Source organism: Buteo buteo, chromosome 7, assembly GCF_964188355.1.
Source record: "Buteo buteo chromosome 7, bButBut1.hap1.1, whole genome shotgun sequence".
Taxonomy (NCBI): domain Eukaryota; kingdom Metazoa; phylum Chordata; class Aves; order Accipitriformes; family Accipitridae; genus Buteo; species Buteo buteo.
In genome coordinates, this window is record NC_134177.1 from 509,575 (window position 1) to 529,025 (window position 19,451).

Sequence of the window (19,451 nt, forward strand, 5' to 3'; positions counted from 1 at the left end):
AGAGGCACAGGAGAGCAGCAGCTTTTATTCTTTAAAGGCCATTTGTAAAGATAAAGGGCTAGATACTGCATTTACTCAGGCAGGTTTTTTTTCTGGTGGTATCAAAACAAACCCATTTAAATAATTACAACATTTTCCCCATATTTCCTTTACATGCCATTTTTCACAGACCACGTGGCAGTATTAACTGCCTGCTATTGCAATATATTCCAAATACATTGGAGCATCTGAGTCTTACATAGTAAAGGTGATGCTGAGTAGCTGTTGTGTTTCTACCTGCAAGAGCTCCATGTTGCTGTGATTACCTTGACTGTAGGACATTGGCTTTTGGTTCTTGTTGCAAGTGAAAAATAGCAATTCATAGAGTAGAATTATTTCGCTTTACTACTGAAGTGTTACTTCTCCCAATGGAACAGCAGGCTATGTTGGGCAAGCATATGTAAGATACTGCAGTCCCCGCACCTAGCACTACACAGGCCCTTGTTGCAGAGAAGATCATTTGTCCTTCAGTGCATTAATGAGGAATTCCTTTCCACTTTCAGCTCTGATAATGGCAACTGTAACACTTGCTCTAGCAGCTGATCTAGCTAAGGGAGCAGTTGTTTTGTGTGTTTCTTGGAGGCTAATGCAGTGCTACTGCTAAATCGTTACAGCTCTGTCATGTTAATGCCAAGAAGGAGGGAGTATTTGATTTTCTTAAAAAAAAACAACAAAAAAACAAGCAAACCGACCACAAACCTTGCTTTCTGTGGTCAGACCCTCACAAATGCCCTGGACTCTGTTCAGTTCTTTCTATTGAATAATTTCAGCGTAAGGCCCTTGTAAAGTTTGCTCTAAAATGGATTTGGTCCAAACCTTTTGTTTGTTAGTAAAGAACAAGTTATAGACAGTAGATCTTTCTTTCTTGTTTAATATGTATAAGCTCCTATTACAAGCTCTATCCAAGGAACATTCAGTTAATTACTCAAGGCATCTTGTTATTTGGAGCCACTGCTTGTAGGGGAGGTGAAACTGCTTTTGAGAAAGCGCGAGCAGTTCTTTTTGACTGTTTTGTTCCCCGCCGTACGGCCCAGCTGAGCACTGTGTGTTTCTCTCTCGCCAAGGGGAGACCCTCGCTGTGCCTGATTCTCTTGGTGCTCCAGCACAGGAGAGGAATAACTAACATTAGGCGAACCGTACCCAGGAACGAAACGGAGCAGCATGAGAGGAGAGTTTGGGTGGCTGCCGGGGCAAGGGGAGTCGAGCTGACTTCTCTGCCTTCCCATCTGGCCAGTCCTTTCCATGCCAGAGCGGAGCTGGGCAGGGATGCAGAGGTGGTGCTGGCTGTCATGGGCCACTATATGCTTGTTTTTTCCAAAGCGGGTCACTGATATTTTCAGATAAGTGCTGTAAGCTGGTGGTGATTCAGATCTGTTTTTCAGCATAGCTGCCAGCTGATGGGCAGCCTTTCTGCTTCCAGCAGAGCCTGGCTGCTTCTGAAAGGGCTGGCGCGTAGCTTTCCCGTCCTCCTTCTCCCAGCCCAGGGGAACAGCAGTCGTGTCGTGTGCCTTTAGGGAACGGCCGTTGGTGTCAGGGATCCCTGTGCCCTTCCTTAGGGTGCCCAAGAAGGGGCGTGCTGGGGAGGGCCGAGCCTGGTCGGCAGGCAGAGAGGACCGAACACAGGGAAGTTGTGGGCAGGCTACGAGGGCTTCTCCCCTTCCTTAGTCCTGTTCCTGCTCCCCTGCTACAGACTGGGACCTTCCGTGCGGCAAGCGCGCTGGAAGAGCTCCTCAGCCTCCCCTGGCACCGGGCCCAGGCAGCAGGGCAGAGCGTTCCTCCTTGCCTACAGCCCACGGACGCCAGCCTCCCGCTGCTGTCGGGCCCACTCCTGCCCCAGGCTGGCCCTGCCGGGGTGCTGGCATCTGAGCGCTGCTGTGGCCCACGGACACGCAGGCGACCGGCCTGCGCGGCTCACATGCTCTGGGCACGCGAGGTGGGAACTGCTTTTCCTCATGTGCCGCCTTAGCATACAGAATGGAGGCTTAATGTTAATTCCCTGGAGAGCTGCCGTAGGAGCTGCCTGTTAGGGCTGTGGCACAGCGATCAGACCCGGGTGATTAGCGAGGGAGCATTGCGGCTCTGCTCGGGCGCCGAGGGAGCGCGTGTTCTCTTGTGAAGTGAGCGGAGCTGGGCCTGGGCATGAGTCTCAGCTTTGGGCAGAGGCGTGAGCCAGAGGACTGGCTCTCAGGGTTGCTGGTTTCCATTTCTGGCCCGAGCAGAGCACGGGTTAGTAACCAGGGCAGGAGCCTGGAGTCCCCCTGTGGGGACACCGCGCAGCACTGCGGGAGCGGGATGGGTCCCCACGTGTTGCCATGTCCTGTTGCGGATGGCCACAGTCTTTCCCTCCTCTTGGAGAGGCTCAGCCGTGCTCCCGCCTGGTAAATGCCCAGGACAGAGCCACGGCATCTGTGGCAACGGCGAGGTGTCGCCGGCGGTTGTGCCCTCAGAGTACAGCAGCTCTTTCCCATCAGAAAGAAGGGAACACCCAATCACGGAGACGGTTGCCTCTCTGTAAATAGCAAACCGAGTGACCTAATTCAGCGCAGCAGCAGCGCTTCGGAGGCGTCCCTCAGCAGGCTCCATGGCAGGCCGAGCTGGAGCTGACTCATCACTTCCAGCGTGGCAGAGATTGGAGCTTTCAGGCCCTAAGGATTTCACTGTTTCTTTATTAATTTTAAATTGATTAAAATGAATTTTTAAAATACCAGGAGAGACTTGCCTAAAGAAATGGTTATAAAAAAAGAAGGACACAGTCAGTCTGTGGGAGTTAACTGTGTGCTTAACAATCTCTGGCTCATGCAGCTGTGAGCACCCATTGCAGCTTGGAGGAGTCTTATGTCAGCTGTTCTGTCCCAGTGGATTAGCAAGGACAGGATTAATCCATCATTATTATAAAAAAGTGAGAATTAAAAACCGCCCTTGCTTGTACCTAGTGCAAACACACCAGTGTCCTCATCCACGGAAGGATGGTGTTACAGGTTTCTGCTCTCAGCTACAAGCCTTTGTCCAGAAGTAAGATCTCCTAGGGAAGTACATCCCTGCGGGAGCATCCCGTTCTCTCCCAGAATCGCCCAGTGCCTGACGAATCTCCTCATACAGTCCAGAGACTCCCTGGGGTAGCCTGTGGGGTGTCTTGTACCAGAACAGGCTGTCGGGTCCTCTCCTTAGCCTCCGTGTAAGGGTGCCATAGCGAGTGTGGGCAGTAACAGATGGGTGGAGGATCCTTTTTCCCACTGTCAGAGGGCAGTCTCAAATGAGCTTTTCCCCTGGGCCATTTTCACCTGCTGTTCGTGCCCCCACTCCGCCGGGTGGAAGCTGCCTTACACTGTGAAGCAAGAGGATTGTTGTCCCTTATGATTTCCATCTGCTTCATTGTAACAGCACAAGTCAAGGTTATGCAGATACTTACAGCTTTTCCCTTCCACCTCTCCCCTTTCTCACTGACAGGGAGGTGGGTGCAGCCTACCATCCATCCAGCAGCCCAGGGATGCCTGTGGACCCACATGAGCCAGCACCAATAAGGACCCTTTCATGCCATTGTGGACTCCAGAGATGTAGGAACCCCTGCGTTGGAGGCTACAGAAACAGGGTCAGAGCCCTCCCTGCACAGGGAATTCTCCCTGAAAGTTCAACCTGGGGACACCATCCCTCAGCATCCCACCTGCTGCTTTGGGCACTGACACTCACCTCCATGGTGCTGCACTGCAAGGAAGTGGTGCGGGGTCTGGCCCTACCTTGTCAGTAGGGATTGTTCTCCATTCCAATGAAGGTCAGGGCTAGCTCAGATAGCATAAACACTAGATTAATTGATAAAGCTTTTTGTCTTGTAAATAAATACCAACAAATTAAAAAAAAAAAGGCAGGTGGAAAGCTCTGTGGTACTTCAGAGAAGACAGAGCAGGAAGCTGAGAAGAGTGAAGGAGCAGAATACGGAATTCACCTGGAGATAATGAAGCAGCAGGTTTTGTCAGCCTCTTTTATGTCTATCTAAAGAAAGAGACCTGCTATTTCAGTGAAACTAAAGAATAAAAATAAAAAAAAAATCAGAAAACCTCTGCAAAAACAATTTGACACTTGCTATTGATTGAAGTAATGGAGCACGTAGAGTTCTAAGAAGTTGCATAAAAGCGTCTTTGGTCTGCTTTAAAAATGCCTCTAAAAGATACAGTCATATTACTCATATGCTGTTCACCTATCTGTCTCTTCTCATCTCTAGGTCTCAAAAGCTGAATTGCTCTAAATCCACATGCCAAAGCGGAACCTGTTTTTCCTGACTCTGTGCCCTGCACTCAGCTATCAGTCTTGCCTGCAATGCTGTAAAGCAGATATTGCTGTGGAAGAGCCTGGCTGATAAGACACACAGTTCCTACTCGCCTCCTTGAGCATCAAGTGGTGTCAACTGGGATGACTGGAGAAGGCCATCGCTTCCCCTTGACCTCTAAGATCAGGTAGGATGAGTGCTTTCTTAGGTCTTGGTGTCCTACAGTCAGCAGCAGAGCTTTGTCCTGGGTGGGTCATCACTTCTGTGACATGCTCCCTTTGGCTTTACTTTGGAGCCCTGTGAAAGATGATAAAAGACTGGTTTATTTTGTATCGCATGCAGATTGATGTTTTATCTAAGAGTGGCTTGTGTGTAGGTTTTAAGATGTTTTATTTTTTTGCGACCAAGGTGCTTTCCAAATTAATAAATTATACTAACGAATTCCTTCCTGTGCTTAAACAGACTCAGATTTAGTGTTTTACTCAACTTAGGAAATTATTAAGTAGGGTAAGAAGAGCACTGGGTTACAGAATGTTCTTGCTTCATTTGTTTTGTCAATTGCAGTTTTAGTTTTAATTATTTATAACACACCATAATGTACTAGTTAATTTACAGTAGGATATTTCTGTACAGTAATGAAATTAGTGACATGAAACTTACTGCAGCACTTGCTGTTTACTCTTTGCTGAGTAATATACACATTAATTATGTGCATATTAGAATGGCTTTAAAATATATGGAGACTCAGCTGGAGGGTTAAGGTGTTTTAGACTTGCTTGTTCTTCATGAAGTTAAAAATAGTGTCATCTAAGACCTGATCCTAAAGAAGTGCATGAAATCAGCGTGACTATTCGTGGAAGGAAGGTTCTGGCAATGTGAAATTCTTTCAATCTCTGTAGGGCCAGGCCTTAGCCAGCAGACATTAAAGAGTGCATTCCAGTGTTTTAAGGGCAATATTCTTGCATAAGGTTATCTTATTCCTATTTTGTTCTAGTTAAAAGATCCCTAACAAGACTGCCTTCTCTGTCCCATATGAGTTGCTGCAAAGTCTGTTTAAACTCTGCTGCTGTTAATGACAAGCATGGGTGTAAAGGTCAGAGAAGTGCCGGCCCTGTGGGTCTGAAACATGACTTTGGCAAAACAAAATGCTGTCAGATTCACAAGGCAAACAGACTTGAAATAGAGGAAATATTTTTTCACATTTTTTAAGTTTTATCACTCAGCTGTGCTATTTGTAGTAGTAGTAGACACAACAGTTGCAGAAAGAAATGTGACAGATCTATTCAGCTGGCAATACTAAGTTTCTCTGTACTGATGCCACATCTTGCCAACAATTCCTATCCTGTGGTGAAAGTTGTGTGTAGTTACCTAACAAGACAACTGGCTGTCTTCATTATGTATTTCCATTTTTTCAAGCTGGAGATAAGACATGCCCAGCTATGCCAGGAATTAAAACAACCCAACACGTCCATTCTTGTTTGGTGAAAATGCTGCCCCGTATTTTCAGCAGAAAACAATTATATTCTCTGTATTGTCACAGGTTCTGCTATTTAGTGGTAATAGCTCTCAAGCATCAAAAAACCCCACAAAAAAAACAAAAAAAACCCAACCAAGGATATTCTTCCTAGCAAGTGCCTTACCTTACTCCCTATTTTGCTTCTTTTAGCTCCAGGCTAAGGATACTGCTTCTGAAAGAAGAGTGATTCACCCCCTCCAGCTATACCAGCGGCTGGCCTCCTAGGGTTTGGTTTTCTTATATCCGATAAACACGCATAATCCATGCTTTCTTGCAGTCCCCGCACGGCCTTGTGAAAGCAAGGACTGGCTGGATGAGCAGAACCTGAAGGTCTTTGGCCCTCAAAATTCAGTGTGTGTGAGTAGGTCACATGAAGTAATTGAGCTGCATTTTCTTTCTCCCCAAGACTTTTCTGGAGGAACTGCCATTGCCTTGCTGGGAGGCTGAAGCGGTGAGGTGCAGACCCCTGGGTGCCTTACCAGGTAAGCACTCCTGCGCTCCTCGCAGCAGAGGTGGTGGAAGGGCTGGGCGCAGGAGATGGGAGGGTCAGAAGCTCCTGGGTGACCCACTGGCCCTTCTGTGGCGTCACGTAGCTCTGACTGGGCTCTGCGTGACCGAGGGGAGAGTCACCCCGCCATGCTACCGCACAGGAGGTGGGTACGGGGACTGCCAAGAACACAGTCTCCTTTAGCCTTCTGAAGGACAAGGGGTCAGGGTGTAAAGCTTTGCCACAAAATCACACCTGGGATTTACACAAGCATCCCTTTGGGAGAGGCCATGCCACGCACCTTGCAGGTCGTTCCTGACTTGTAGCCTCCCGCTTCAACGGGTTAATACAACAGAAAAAAAAGGTTTTCTGGAAAGCGTGTGACCGAGTCAACCCTGCGGGGTGGAGGGTGGCTGTCTGAATAAATGCCACAGGGGAGAGTGCTCCGTGGAGATGGACAAAGGTGATGGGACACTCAGAGAGTAATGCAAAGAAGCTGACTTCATTTCATTGTGAATGGGACCAGGGGGTGGCCTGTGTTTTAGATAAACAGCTATCAACAGCTGAGCAGATCACCTGGGGGTGTAAATGTCTTCCTGAGCTAGCCAGACCAGGGTGGGCTCAGCCCAACCTAAGGTAAAAATCTAAACTACTAGCAGAGGAATTTCAAAGAGAGCGACAGGCTTGAGATGGCGTCAACCCACATATCCGTTCCTGGTGACCAGGGACGCCCAGTGCTGTGGCAGTGAGTGTATTATGGACATCGGTAATGGGAATCACACTGGCATGGGAACTGAACTGTGTATTGCAATTGCTAACTCACATCTGTATTGTGTTTTCAGTATGTTTTATATCACTCGGCTAAATCAGAAATTCTGGGTGCAGATGGCAGCAGGAATGCCCGGGTGCTGGCAGGGCTGGTGGCTCTAGGCCATCTCACACCTCATGGTACCAGCACTTATTACAGCTCTGCACACTCCATTACTGTCGGGTCTCTAATTTCCCTCCCAGGCCATGGGGAGAGCATCCCTTTCAAATACTGGGGTGTTACCATAGTGATATCCCATGTACGTTTTTTAAACATCACAGTACTTTACTGCACAAATGTATGCATTTCAGTAAAGCAAAGTATTGCTCAGTGCAAGGACTAATGATGGAGTTTGATCTCCAGCAGGTGATGGATAGAAACCAATACATAAAATGTTCCCTTATCAAACACAAAAAGCACTTTCGTGCAGACAAATGGGCACACAGTAGCCAGCCAAGGAATGGAGAATTTCCTCCTTTCTGAAAACTCCTTTTGTCTCTCAATCTATCAAATTCTATCCCATTATTTTTCCTGTGGGCAATGCTTTCAGCCAAGCATTTTACAAGAAGATCTGCACCCTTCTCGTGTTATACAAGGGTCAGACATTTTAAGCGATACTGAACTGCACATCAGTAGTGGCATCAAACCCACATGTCCCCTTCTACACACACCCCAGGCCACGGTATATGGCATAACACCTGGTTTCACATACTACATCCCCTTATCTCTGAGAGCCTAGTGCCTATTATGGGCATGACCATTCCCCAAGAAAACTTTAGAAAGACAATATGCATTTGCTTAGGTCTCCACAGAATTAATGTCCAGGGTAAAATTTTGCCCATGGTATTTTATGACACCAACTTGTAAATAATTTTGCTTCTAAGCATAAAGGTTTGGGGAAATAAAAAATTCCAGTGCCCCAGATGGAGCAAAGCTAGATCCCCCCGTTGTCATAATGTGCCACACAGTGTGAGATGTGATGGTGATGAACTGCCCTCGTTGTTGAAGCAGAGCATATTCAGACTGGAAGACAGTTCACAAGTGGCTGGTGCAAATTATTTTTGTAGTGATACCTTTATTTCACGCACATCAGTCCAGATAAACAAGACTCTGTGTTGTTCAGTCACTAACAGATTCTTTGTGATTTAGTCTTGCTGATTTTTTAAAATTGTTAGCATCAAAATGCTGGTGGCCTCATCCTCGCTTATGCACCACAACCATTCAGTACTGGGTTAGTAAAAATGACCTGTGCCTAAAAAGCTGGTCACCCAGGCTGTGCCTGTCATCCTGACCTCCAGAGTACAGCTCAGTGACTCCCTAGGCTTGTACTAGAGACGTAGGGAGGCAGCCAGCACTGACCATATGGATGGAATAGTAATTTATGGCAGTATTGTCCTCTGTGTCCTCCTATTAAGGAGAAAACGACAGCAGTTATTTGTGCAAACCATTCAACACAAACTTAGGCAGGACTTAGTTAATCCATGTTGGGAGATGCAGAATCCTTTGGTGGCAGTTGGTTTCTCACATTTCTTTAAAGAATGTGTGTGTGTATATATTGCAGAAAGGCAGAAAATAATTGAAAGAATTACTCTTTTCTTTTTTTGCTTCTAATTTGCTCATTAGGGATTTGTTAGATGGAAGCCTAGGCAATGAAGAAAGTAAGGAAATCTCACCAGGAGCAACACCCACGGGCAGGTACCAAATGCCTGCATGCACCTGAATTCAATTGATGCAAAGAAGCTGAATTTAAAATGCACTACAGAACAAAACAGGGCCAGCTGGAGGATTTCCTGTCAGAGAAAGGAGAAGCCTGGGGAAGCAGCAGGCAGAAACACTGAGCTGTGACACATTCCTCCTGGCTGTGAGTATTGTATCTGGAAGGAGGGGAATAGGAATGGGAATGTCTCGGTTTGGTCATTTGGCCTAGTGAACTCTTCCAGTTAACAGTTTTTTCATCTAGCATTCAGAATCTTGGAGGCATTTATATTTTTATATATATTTAAAAATGTATATGTACATGGGGCACAGTTGAGTAAGTGTTCATTACAAAAGACTCCAGAAACACTATGCTTCTGTCTCTGAGCACAAAGAGAAGCAATCGAAGATACAGAAAAACTTGTCAGGGTTACTCTGAGCTAAATGACTTACAGCTGTGCAAGTTGTGTCAGTATTTGATTTGAGAAAAGCTTTTGTTGGTGAGTGGTGGTGCTGCACGTTTCAGGTTGTTGCCAGAGTGCTGCAGGGAGTAGGGAGGTAAGTGCTTGCCTGCCTGCAGCATCTCCCTGCTGCGCTGGGGGAGCAGGTGCTGGGGGGAAGAGGTGGGCTTGGGGAAACCACCATGAGGACCCTGGTAAATGGGAGGCTGGAGGAGCCAAAGGTGGCTGTAGAGGCTTTTGGCAGGAACCCTTTCTGCTGGGACGGTGCTGCCAACAAGCACGTGTGTGGCATGGTGCAACTACTGTCCCCTTTTGTCCCGTCCTTGTCTCGTCCTCCCATGCCAGCAGCTCGAGGCTGGGGGTGCCTGACTGCAGCGTTGCAGGGAGCGAGACCCATGGCACTGTCCCTGCCCCATACGGTTCCCATGCTCTGTCACCTCTGGCGTTCCTGCACTGGCAATGATGGCAGGTGGCACTCACAGCTCCTTAAAACACCTTGTAGGTTTGACTATTTCGCAGACTTTTAAAGTTGCTAGCTATCCAGTATTTCCTTTACCAGGCATTAACAAAAAAGCTACTTTAGCTCAAGTGAAAGTGCCTTTAATTCAGTACTTGTCTTGCAGTCTCGATCTTGTCATACCTCTAATTTTAACGTAGGCTGAGTCATTTTCATCCTACTGCTTTAAAATCAGGCTATGGAGCATGGTCGTGTTCTGGTATGTTTGGGAAGTAGAACAATTTTTCTCTCTCTTAGTCAGATCTGTCCTGCCAAGCTTCTATCACTCGGTGCTCTTAGATATAAAAATAACATCTAGCTGGGGATGATTTGCAGAGTTAGTTTTATTACTGTAAGCAAAATTGAAATGTGAAGGATGCCAGCTTACATTATGCAGATTGATTTATAAAAATAAATTAAAGTATTAGTCCCAGTGAAATATTTAACCTTGTTTTGACATAATTCCTTGGGGAAGAAGTTGCATTGTGTATGCAGTACAGTAGTTAAGCAGTACTTGCTTTCTCTGTTTTGTTTATCTGTGGCCTACTAGTTCCTCTCTTGCCTGCCTGTCAGACCCTCCTCTGAGGTTGCAGTTGTTAACGTTTTTATGCCTGAAGTACTATATTTTTTCCCTCTTCTTGTTCTTGAAAACACCTGATTTGATTTTTGCAAATCCAAAGACTTCAATCTGAGACAGACTTTTGGCATGGAAAATACAGGTAGAACAGTTGTAGTCTGGCAGTGCTATGAACTCCTGGAAGCAGTTGTGATGTGAAGCCTTGACAGTAGGTAGAGTTATTCCAAATGCTGTATCTGCAAGTATGTATCCTGGTACGTATGGGGAGAGATAACAGAAAATACAAGGCGAATGCCACAGTACACTTGTGATTGTAATACAGCTAAAATATTGTACTCCTGGGTCCACAGTTTAGGAAGAACATGGCAGAACTAGAAAAATACTGAAAATGGGACAAATCCAAGATTGAACAAGCTTGATCTGTTTATATACAAAATCTGGTTGTGAATCTGGGCTGATCTAATTTTGTGTTCACAGGTTGGTTTCTTCACATGAATTTGAATTGTAAAGCAGTGACTGATTTTTATTTTTTAACTTATTTTTGCTTTGAGTTCATTTGAACCTGCATCTCAGCAACAACTTGGGTCTTCAGACAATGTGGGTTGTAACAGAAGTGAATATGTACACGTTACACCAACCTATGTAGCGTTGTTTAACCTCCCAGTACGTAGAAAGCCCCAGTGCTGCTATTCTGCCTCAGAAGGGGTGCTGTCCTGCTTTCCTGTTGGTGCTGCGCTGGCAGAGGGAGGTGGATAGAAGCAGTGAGGTGAGCCCTGGGGCTCAGCTGTGTGATTGTAGTGTTCCTGCCAGGCTGGCACAAGTTTCACCTGCTAATGTTAAGTGTGGATTTTGGCCCATAACATGAAATGAAGCCTGGTGAGGACTTGCTTTATTTCTACTATGAAACAGGCATTAAAGATCTCTGCTCACTCTCAAGTATGAGTCAGTTTGTACAACCAAGAAACATCCTGGTTCACTAGGCTGCTCTTGGTGAGACTTGAGGATAGTTCTTGCTTACAGACAGGATAGCAATTGTTAGCTGCATTAGTGGAAACAACATATCTTTTAAACAGAAAAGGATAGCTTGTTTTTAGTTGGCTTAATCTGTTTATTTTCTACCTCTGAGTGATTTCAGACCCAATTTACTGGTCTGCTGGGTGAAAGTAAAGGATCTTACAATGGCAAAGAAATCCAATACATTATTCACTCTGGGGGCGGGGGGGATGTTTGCTTTGTATGTGAGTCGCTCTCTGCTTAAAAAGTTGATTTGGTTGAAAAAATGCTAACAATATTATGTATAATTCTGTGGTTTCCACATTTATGATGGCATGTAAGCAACAACAAAACAAGATGACAGTAGCAGACTTTTTATTGCCTTATAGGAAGGATTAAAGTTTGTAGTGTAAAGGGAAGTCATATTATGCCTGTTTGAGGCTTCTTAATCTTCATTGCCCAAGACCTTAGTATAAATGGAAAGCAAGCACCTGTTAGGTATGAGCTTTGGCTCTGCTTTGCTGCTAGGTGGAGCAGGCTTTGTTGTGCTGCTGCGTTGCCGCAGGGCTTTCCAAAAAGCCCTTGCTCCTGAGATGCTCCTGTTGCCCTGCGCCAACCCAGTGGGAGTCATGGTCCCACTGGCAGGACCTGTGAGGTCCTTGCGTGTATGCTCTTTGCCCATTTCAAGCCCAGTTCAAGGAAGTAAATAAGACTCCTGCTGACTTTGTCAGCTGGCTGCCCTGATGTTCAACCTACCAGTGAGACTGACGGTGGTGATCTTTGGTGGTTATCTGTGTTTCTGGAGGCTGTGGGATCTCCCTCAAAGACCAGGCCTGTTGGAATGGATGCTGGACAAATGCAAAGCAGGAGGCAGAAGAAAAATGCAAGCAGGTGTGGGAGAAGATGTTTGTGCATTGTCCATTTGCTTGCTGACTGAGAACTAGGCCGGGATGATCGGTCTCCTCTTGCAATAGCTATATCATCTGGCCATGCTTTTCAGTCATTTACAAGCAGGTGTCAGCCGCTGAAACAGGCTGTGTCTCGTTGCCAGTTCCCTAAAAGCTGCCACCTGCAAAAGCTGGTTTTCTATTTGTAGCCATGGGTATATCTGCTGTTTTTAAAAAAAACCTTGCACGAATGGATCTCCAACCAGCTAGCCAGACACAAGCTTGCATATTAATTTAATCTCCTTCCCCAGTGACTGCTGCCCTATTGCATCCCATACTGTGCATGGAGCATTCCAGCTTTCTTGCAAAACAGAGGTGGTGGAGCATATAGCAATGTTAATGTCGCTTGTCAGGTGCCTTCTAAAGGACAAGGTGAGGCTGAGTGTTTGTAATACATTCAAGACGATGTTAATCTGAATTTCTCTATGGCTTCAGTACAACAGTAGAAATGGTGTTATCAGAAACACCACTTCCAATATTGAAGATAAATTTGTTAAGACAGGTGTAGACTAAAAAGGAACACTTAAAAAACATTAAAAAGCACACAAAGGTGTGTCCTGTGAATAGTGTGTGTCAGGGAAGGGCTTCAAGTAGGTGGTCCCTTTGCACCACCTACTTATCTAGCTTTGGCTTCTAGATAATTAAACTGACTATTTTTTGCTAGTGTACTTCAGAGTTTGAGAGCTCTAAGCTTTTGAAAGCAAATTCACCACTTGCAATTTAACTGAAAAATGCAGGCATTAGTTGGAATGAAGTTAGTATTTGGCTAGGTAGCAATTTTGTTCTCAGGCTGCATTTGGGGTGTTTTTAGGGTATTTGATTTCTTCTTAGATGTGGAGTGTGCACATTTATACTAGCAAGTTAAATTCATCAGAGTCTTGAGATCAGATTTCTTTTCTTACCTGTCTCTTCCATTGACCTTTCTTTAAGACTGCAAAACCTTCCTACAGAATAAAGGTTGGGGTTTTTTTTGTTGTTTTTGTTTTTTTCCCAGGGGATGGCAAAAGAAAGGTTGTGATGTTTTTTGCTGCTAAGGACCAGTGCACTTTTTACATGCTGAAAGACTCAAACCAGCTAGTTTGCTGGCAGGAACGCGGTCATGGTGGCTTTCTCCTCCCCAGTTACACAATTTAATGGATATTTTTATTTTCTGTCATTTTAAGGAGCATTGTCATTTTGGCTTGTGGCCTGCTGATGATAAGACAGAATGACTACACCTTCTGGCTCCCGCAGCTCTCCATCTGTCTGTGTACCTCTTCCTTCTTTGAGAACCAGGGTCCACAGATCTTTCTTCCTGCCCACTACCAGCTTCTTGCTGTGGTGGCTCCACCTGAGCAAGGACTCCTTGAAGATATCTAGGCTAAAGCCACCCATTCTCTGCTCTATCATCCAAATGGTAGAGGCAACTTTACTGAAGCCACTGTCTGCTCCTGGCTGAACTGAGCTTTCCTGTGTGTCAGCGTGGACTGACAGCTCTGTGGAGCAGCAGGGCTCTGGACGTGTTCGTGGTCAGCACTTTCCTGAGCTCTCTATATGCCAAGAGGAGAGCAGAGAGTGACTAGACACTGCTGGTGGCCTCATCTACAAAGGAATCCTCGGCTGATTACTTAGGGAAGCTTTGTAGTCTTTTCTCATCCTGAGGCAGCGGGAAGGATTGAAGCAGGGACTGAAATCTGAGGAGAAGTAGAGGAGCTCTAGTTCAGCAGAGAATGGGGCCCAAACTCTTGCTTCAAAAAAGAAATTGCTTGCACCTAAGGTTTTCAGTAATGTTGCTTTCACTTCTTTTACTGTATGAAACTGAGGCCAAGAAACAAATCTTTGGGGTCAGAACGTTTCTGCTTGGTCTCTCAAATGAAATGAAAAAGTGACTGTACCTAACAGTAATGCATTTCTGTTACACTATGGAAATTATGAAAGTAAGCCTTTGTGCTCTTAATCACCAGGTGTGCGGGAGCCTGCAGTAACGGTATCAACAGTGGTGACATGTCAGAGATGTCAGTGAACTGGCTGTTTGGTACATGTTACTAGATGTTTATCCTGTGTTTGCCACTGCAGCCTTTAAGCCTGACAGTGTTTTACTTACAAGATTGGGGAAAGATTTCTATGTTCTTTCTGTGATTCCTGCTATGGTTGCAGCAGAGACTTGTTTCACTGTTAGTGCTATCTAGGGCCGGGCTTAAATCACAGGTGGCAGTGGTCTGAGCTTGACAGAGGAGGCAGAGCTTACTGTTTACTTAGGTGGCATATCTGGCAGCATGCACTAGAGCTTCACCGTGACTCTCTTTTTCCTTAACCGTATACACGTTATGCCACAACCTGCTTATGCCAGGTAGGATCTCTCCAGCTGACTGGAGAGAAGAGGGCAAGCTAGTGAGCAACATCTGTGCTTGTCCTCCAGCCCCTACCTGTGATCCAGGTCTGGTGACTGTTGGCCGAGTATCGCTCAAATGTGGAAGGAGTATTGTTGCAGCCAGCCTTCCCACAGGCTGATTTGCAGAAACACGTGGCAAATGGGAGGGTTTGTCGCTTCTGCTCAGTGATCTGCACAGTTTTGTGGAACCAGACGGGAAGGTACTATCCTAAGTGCTGAAGAGTGAGAAGCTAGTAGGTATGATTTGGATGACCGCAGCTTACCTCAGGTTATAATAATCCACACATATTTGAACAACATATAGCAAAGTGATGCTTCTGTAGATTCTAGTTTTAACTAAATGAACTGAAAATGAATTTTTGAAAACTCCCAAGAAGTTTTTGAGGAATTCATAGACTGGATTAAGTTGTGTCTTCATTGACTGTAGAGTATAAATTGGGAAAACGTGAGTTTCCAGCTTTCAGAAGGTTGTGAATTTCACTTTTTTTTTTTAAAATCAGCTTTTCTAGCTCTGAAATAATGAAATCTACCAATGCAACTGGAATAGTCTTTCTAAAAAGATACATTGTTCTTCGGAGCCTTTACAAAGCCATTTCAGAGCTTTTCACATGCTACAGGTACAAAAAAGTTAGAGCACAGCAGCCTGGGATTGTGGGGGAGCAGAAGATTGGGGGGGCTGGGGGTAGATGTCTTTTTTAAATGACTGAAATATGATAGGAACTCAACTTCCCTCTGAAGCAAGATTAGTAATACCCAGGCCATCCTGATGGCCGTTCACCCATTTTCCTCTTTAAATCTGCTGCTGATGGCATTCCATGGTCTGTTCCAGCACTTGGATACCCCCACCTGTAGAAGCTCAGCCTACATCTTCTTTCCCCCAAACTAGCCTGTTACTACTTAATCTGTACTGGGAAGAAGCAGCAGGGATTGCTGTCTTCAAAAGGATCTGTTATGCCCACCCTCAGCTTTCTCTTTCTAGACTAAACAAATCACATTCTTCCTGTTTCTCACAGAATTGAAGGACAGCTGAGGTTGTAAGGGACCTCTGGAGATCATCTAGTCCAACTCTTCTCTTCAAAGCAGGGGCAACAAGAGCAGGTTGTGCAGAGTGCTGTCAGATGTGTTGAATATCTTCTGAGCATGGAGACTGCGCAGCCTTCCTGGTAACCTACCCCAGTGTTTGACCAGCCTTACAGGAAAAAAATTTTCTCTTGTGCCTGAACAGATGTTCCTGTATTTCAGTTTGTGCCTGTCACCTGTTGTTCTGTCACTGGACACCACTGAGAAGAGTCTGGCTCTGTCCTGTTTACTCCCCCCATCAGTGCTTACACACTGGTAAAATCCCCCCCAAGTCTTCTCTTCTCAAGCCTGCATGCTCCCAGCTCTCTCAGCCTCTCCCTGTGTGTCATGTGCTTCTATCCCTTCATCATCCTCATGGTCCTTCATTGGACTCTCTGGTATGTCCATGTCTCTCTGGTATTAAGTGATGTTTAATATCGCCAAATCTGGAGATCACACCAGTCCCAACTGCTACTCTGTTCCCCAGCAAGAGCATGTACACAAATACAGTTCCTTCTCAGTGTTTTGCAGTGTGTTTTTCTTTTAGTGAAATGCTCTGTAAGTCACTTCAATCTCTGTATTAACTCTTACGTAAGTCTTTTCCTGGCTGGTGACTGTGAAATGAGATGTCATGAACTGCAGCTGAAGAATGAAAAATAGGATTTCTTTTCTCCCTGGTACCAGCAGTTTGGTCACTTCAATCTCCCTTCATGAATATGGACTTTAAAAAGTAGAATTACAGATTTCAGAGGTAGAAGATTAAAAGATTTAGGAAATCCTAGGAAAAAATTCCTGCTTCTGGCTGCGGTGGAGAGGTTGGAATACATTTGAGCCATCTGTAGGTAGAGAACTCCTGTCTTGCAAACAGCTGAGGTCACTATGGGTTTGGAAGAACCGCAGCGTGTGCTTGTCAAGGAGGCTTCTCTAAATGGGATAAGTAGCAAAACTAAGATGGGGTTTGCGTGTGGTGGCCAGAATTAGGTAGTGTAAATCAGAAGGGTTTGAGTTCTTGTCTCAATCTCTCCCTTTCTCATTGATCTTGACAAGGCTTTAGCAAGCATAGCTCTATTCTGGGAAGTCATTTTGTTACGAGGGCCTGTTGGAGTCCCAGATGTATTACCTTTTGATGACTTGATGACTGTCATGTCCGTGTTAGCACAGTGGTGGGGCAGGCAACTGGAGAAGAGTGCAGGAAGACAGGAGCTAGTTCAGCTGTATGGAGGCCATGTTGCATTGTGAGGCATGGATATGGGGACAGCAGAAAGGTTTAGCAGGGTTAGGGGATGGAGTTTACTTATGGTGTGGTTTTTGGTTTGTTTTGGGGTGCTCTTTTTTTCTAATCTCTTTCTGCCAGCTCTGCAAGCACAGCCAGGATCCTCAGACTATCTCCACACTGAGAATTTCATGTGCAGGATGCCAGAACATGAACATGGAGTTCACAAGCTATCCTAAGTTTTCATGTGGACAGTGTCTGACAGTGGGGTAAGCTGCCTTGCACCCAGTGCACGCCGAGGATATCTGTGCGAGGAATTTCTCTGCTGTAGGTTCACGCTGTAGCTGACTGAACGCTGACTTCTTCAGGCAGGCTGGCTCCAAGACCCACACTGATGTGTCCCTGACCTCTGCCAGGAATGGGGATGCCATCAGGTGCACCAATCCAGTGGCACAAGTGGTTTTCTTTACATTAGGTTTTGTGTAATCTGTGCAGCTCTGGGACTTTATAAATGGGGTTTTTGGCAATGAAGAAATATTGCGGTGATGGGACTGCTGTAACTCATGATTACTGCTCCACTGGAACGATGCTTTGATCAGGCATGCTGTTTTCTGTTTGCTCTACTGATACAGTTCGGGGGTGGGGGGAAACAGTGTAGGAAGCACACAAAGCCCTCTGGAGAAGCAGCAGAGGACTTCAAGCTGGGTGTAGGTACAGTAATTGCCCTGAGTTTATCTGAATTAAGCATGTAATTGATTTGTCAGAGAGGATGTCCAATAAAAGGGTGTTTGGTGACTAAGCAAGGGTGAGGTGAGAAGACCCGTGACTGTTACAGAACAGAGAGGGGGAGAAAGTCAATGGCTTGTGCTCTCGCGTTCCCATGGGTTTAACATGGTAAAGGCAGAGCAAACACAAGTGATTATTAGCATTCAAAAGCAGCTGATCTGCTGGTCACTTAGAAAGTGCTATTTTGCGTCCTTGCCTTCAGGAGGGGCTCATTTTCCTGTCTTAAAAATGGGAGTGACAGTCCCCGTCCGGAAGCCTCACTTGTACCCTGTATTAGCAGTCACAGAGCTGCTGTCACTGTCTGAAGTGATTTGTCACAATTCCTTTCTTGGGAATCACAGTATTTCTGTTCGGCAAAGGTACAGCTAACCTAGTAAAGTAAAGGAGTGAAAACAGTAAGTGTGAGATTGTGTGGTGTACTGAAAGAGGAGATGGCTCGTCCCAGTAAACCATGAGGTGGCATGTTGAGGTGGAGCTGTGAATCCAGTCTGTAGGATGCAATCTAGGATCTGTCTGAGCTTTGAAATCATATGTGGTAATCAGACAGTGGTCGTGTTTTCTGCTGCCAGTATTTTGGAAAAGGGCTTTGGCACAGACATACGTATCTGATGATAATGTATTCATGAATGTAGTTAAAAAAGAACCAAAGCCCCCAGAACACAGCAGATTAAGACTCGTTTCTTCTCTGTGGAGACTCCCATTTCTTGCAGTAAAGGCTGAGGCTTGCATTTCAGACAGTATTCCCACAGAGCCTGGTGCGCTTTGAGGGATGCTGATGCAGAGCCTTTTCCTGGGCTCAGTGCTGCCTCCCTGCCTTGCCTACCCCAGCTGCAGCAGAATTTTCTTCTGGTGATTTCTGGGCCTTTGCTGCTTGTATTTGCTGCTGTGGAAGTCTCAAGAGAGTAAACAAGAAGGTTTCTGATGCTCATGGTGTATGTAGCCTTTTTCTTTTAACTTTCTCCTTCTTCCACAGACTATCTAGTAGTCCTTTCACAGTTCCGTGCAACCTCTAGCTTTATAGAGGTTTTGTACTTGTGTTCCCTGCCATTTTCTACATTCTTTTATGCTCCAATTCTATTTTTTACTTACCAGTTTGTCTTCTAATCATCTCCTCTTCTCCTGTCTGCCTTCTCCACCTTTCTGTCTGAGTCCCAGGCTCTGGCATGTGGGTGGACAGTGGCCAGCAGAGCACATGGTGTGTCTAGGAGAGAAGGGTGGATGTTTCTCACCTGAGTCAGCCCTGGGCGGGGGGGCACAGCAAACAAACAGTTTCCAGATTTGGTCTGTGGTGTATTCTGATACTGAAGCATGGATGTTTTGGAGTAAGCTGTGCACATCAGAGGCTTCTGTTATGGAGGAATGAAATCCTGCCGTGGTGCACCAGCAGAACTGATGGCTCCCTGAGGTCCCACAGAGCTGGATTTTGGCTTTGGGCAGCAGCCAAAGCTATCCTGTGCAACTGGACAGAAACTGGGAATGAGTGGGGCTGTAGGTCCCTGTTGCTGGTGTTTGGGATGGAAGAGGCTTGGCCATTGTAGCAGGCCCCTCTGCTCCTGCAGCTGTGCTAAGGAAACCTCTGCTGCAGTTATCCACTGAAGACTTGCGTGAACTAAGGACATTTCAGGTTTCAGCACACATCTGGAGCTTCCTTCCAGAAGCTTTTGTGTGTCTATAGCACAGATTACCGCAGGCCGATACAGGGCATGCTGGATCAAATGACATGCTGTCTGGCACGGCTGAAA

The 19,451-nt window shown here is 45.8% G+C and overlaps 1 long non-coding RNA gene across 10 annotated transcripts in view; it reads left to right on the forward strand.

Annotated features, from left to right (window-relative positions):
* The window catches only part of LOC142032515 (uncharacterized), a 108,659-nt gene that overhangs the window by 14,595 nt on the left and 74,613 nt on the right, over positions 1-19,451 (forward strand). For 9 of the 10 annotated variants that reach the window (XR_012650863.1, XR_012650857.1, XR_012650859.1 and 6 more), the window contains exons 2-5: positions 3,487-3,628; positions 4,256-4,487; positions 6,223-6,298; positions 8,735-8,972. This is a non-coding gene — a long non-coding RNA (uncharacterized LOC142032515). The remainder of the gene's footprint in view (positions 1-3,486; positions 3,629-4,255; positions 4,488-6,222; positions 6,299-8,734; positions 8,973-19,451) is intronic. The other variant, XR_012650856.1, reaches the window with a different exon arrangement.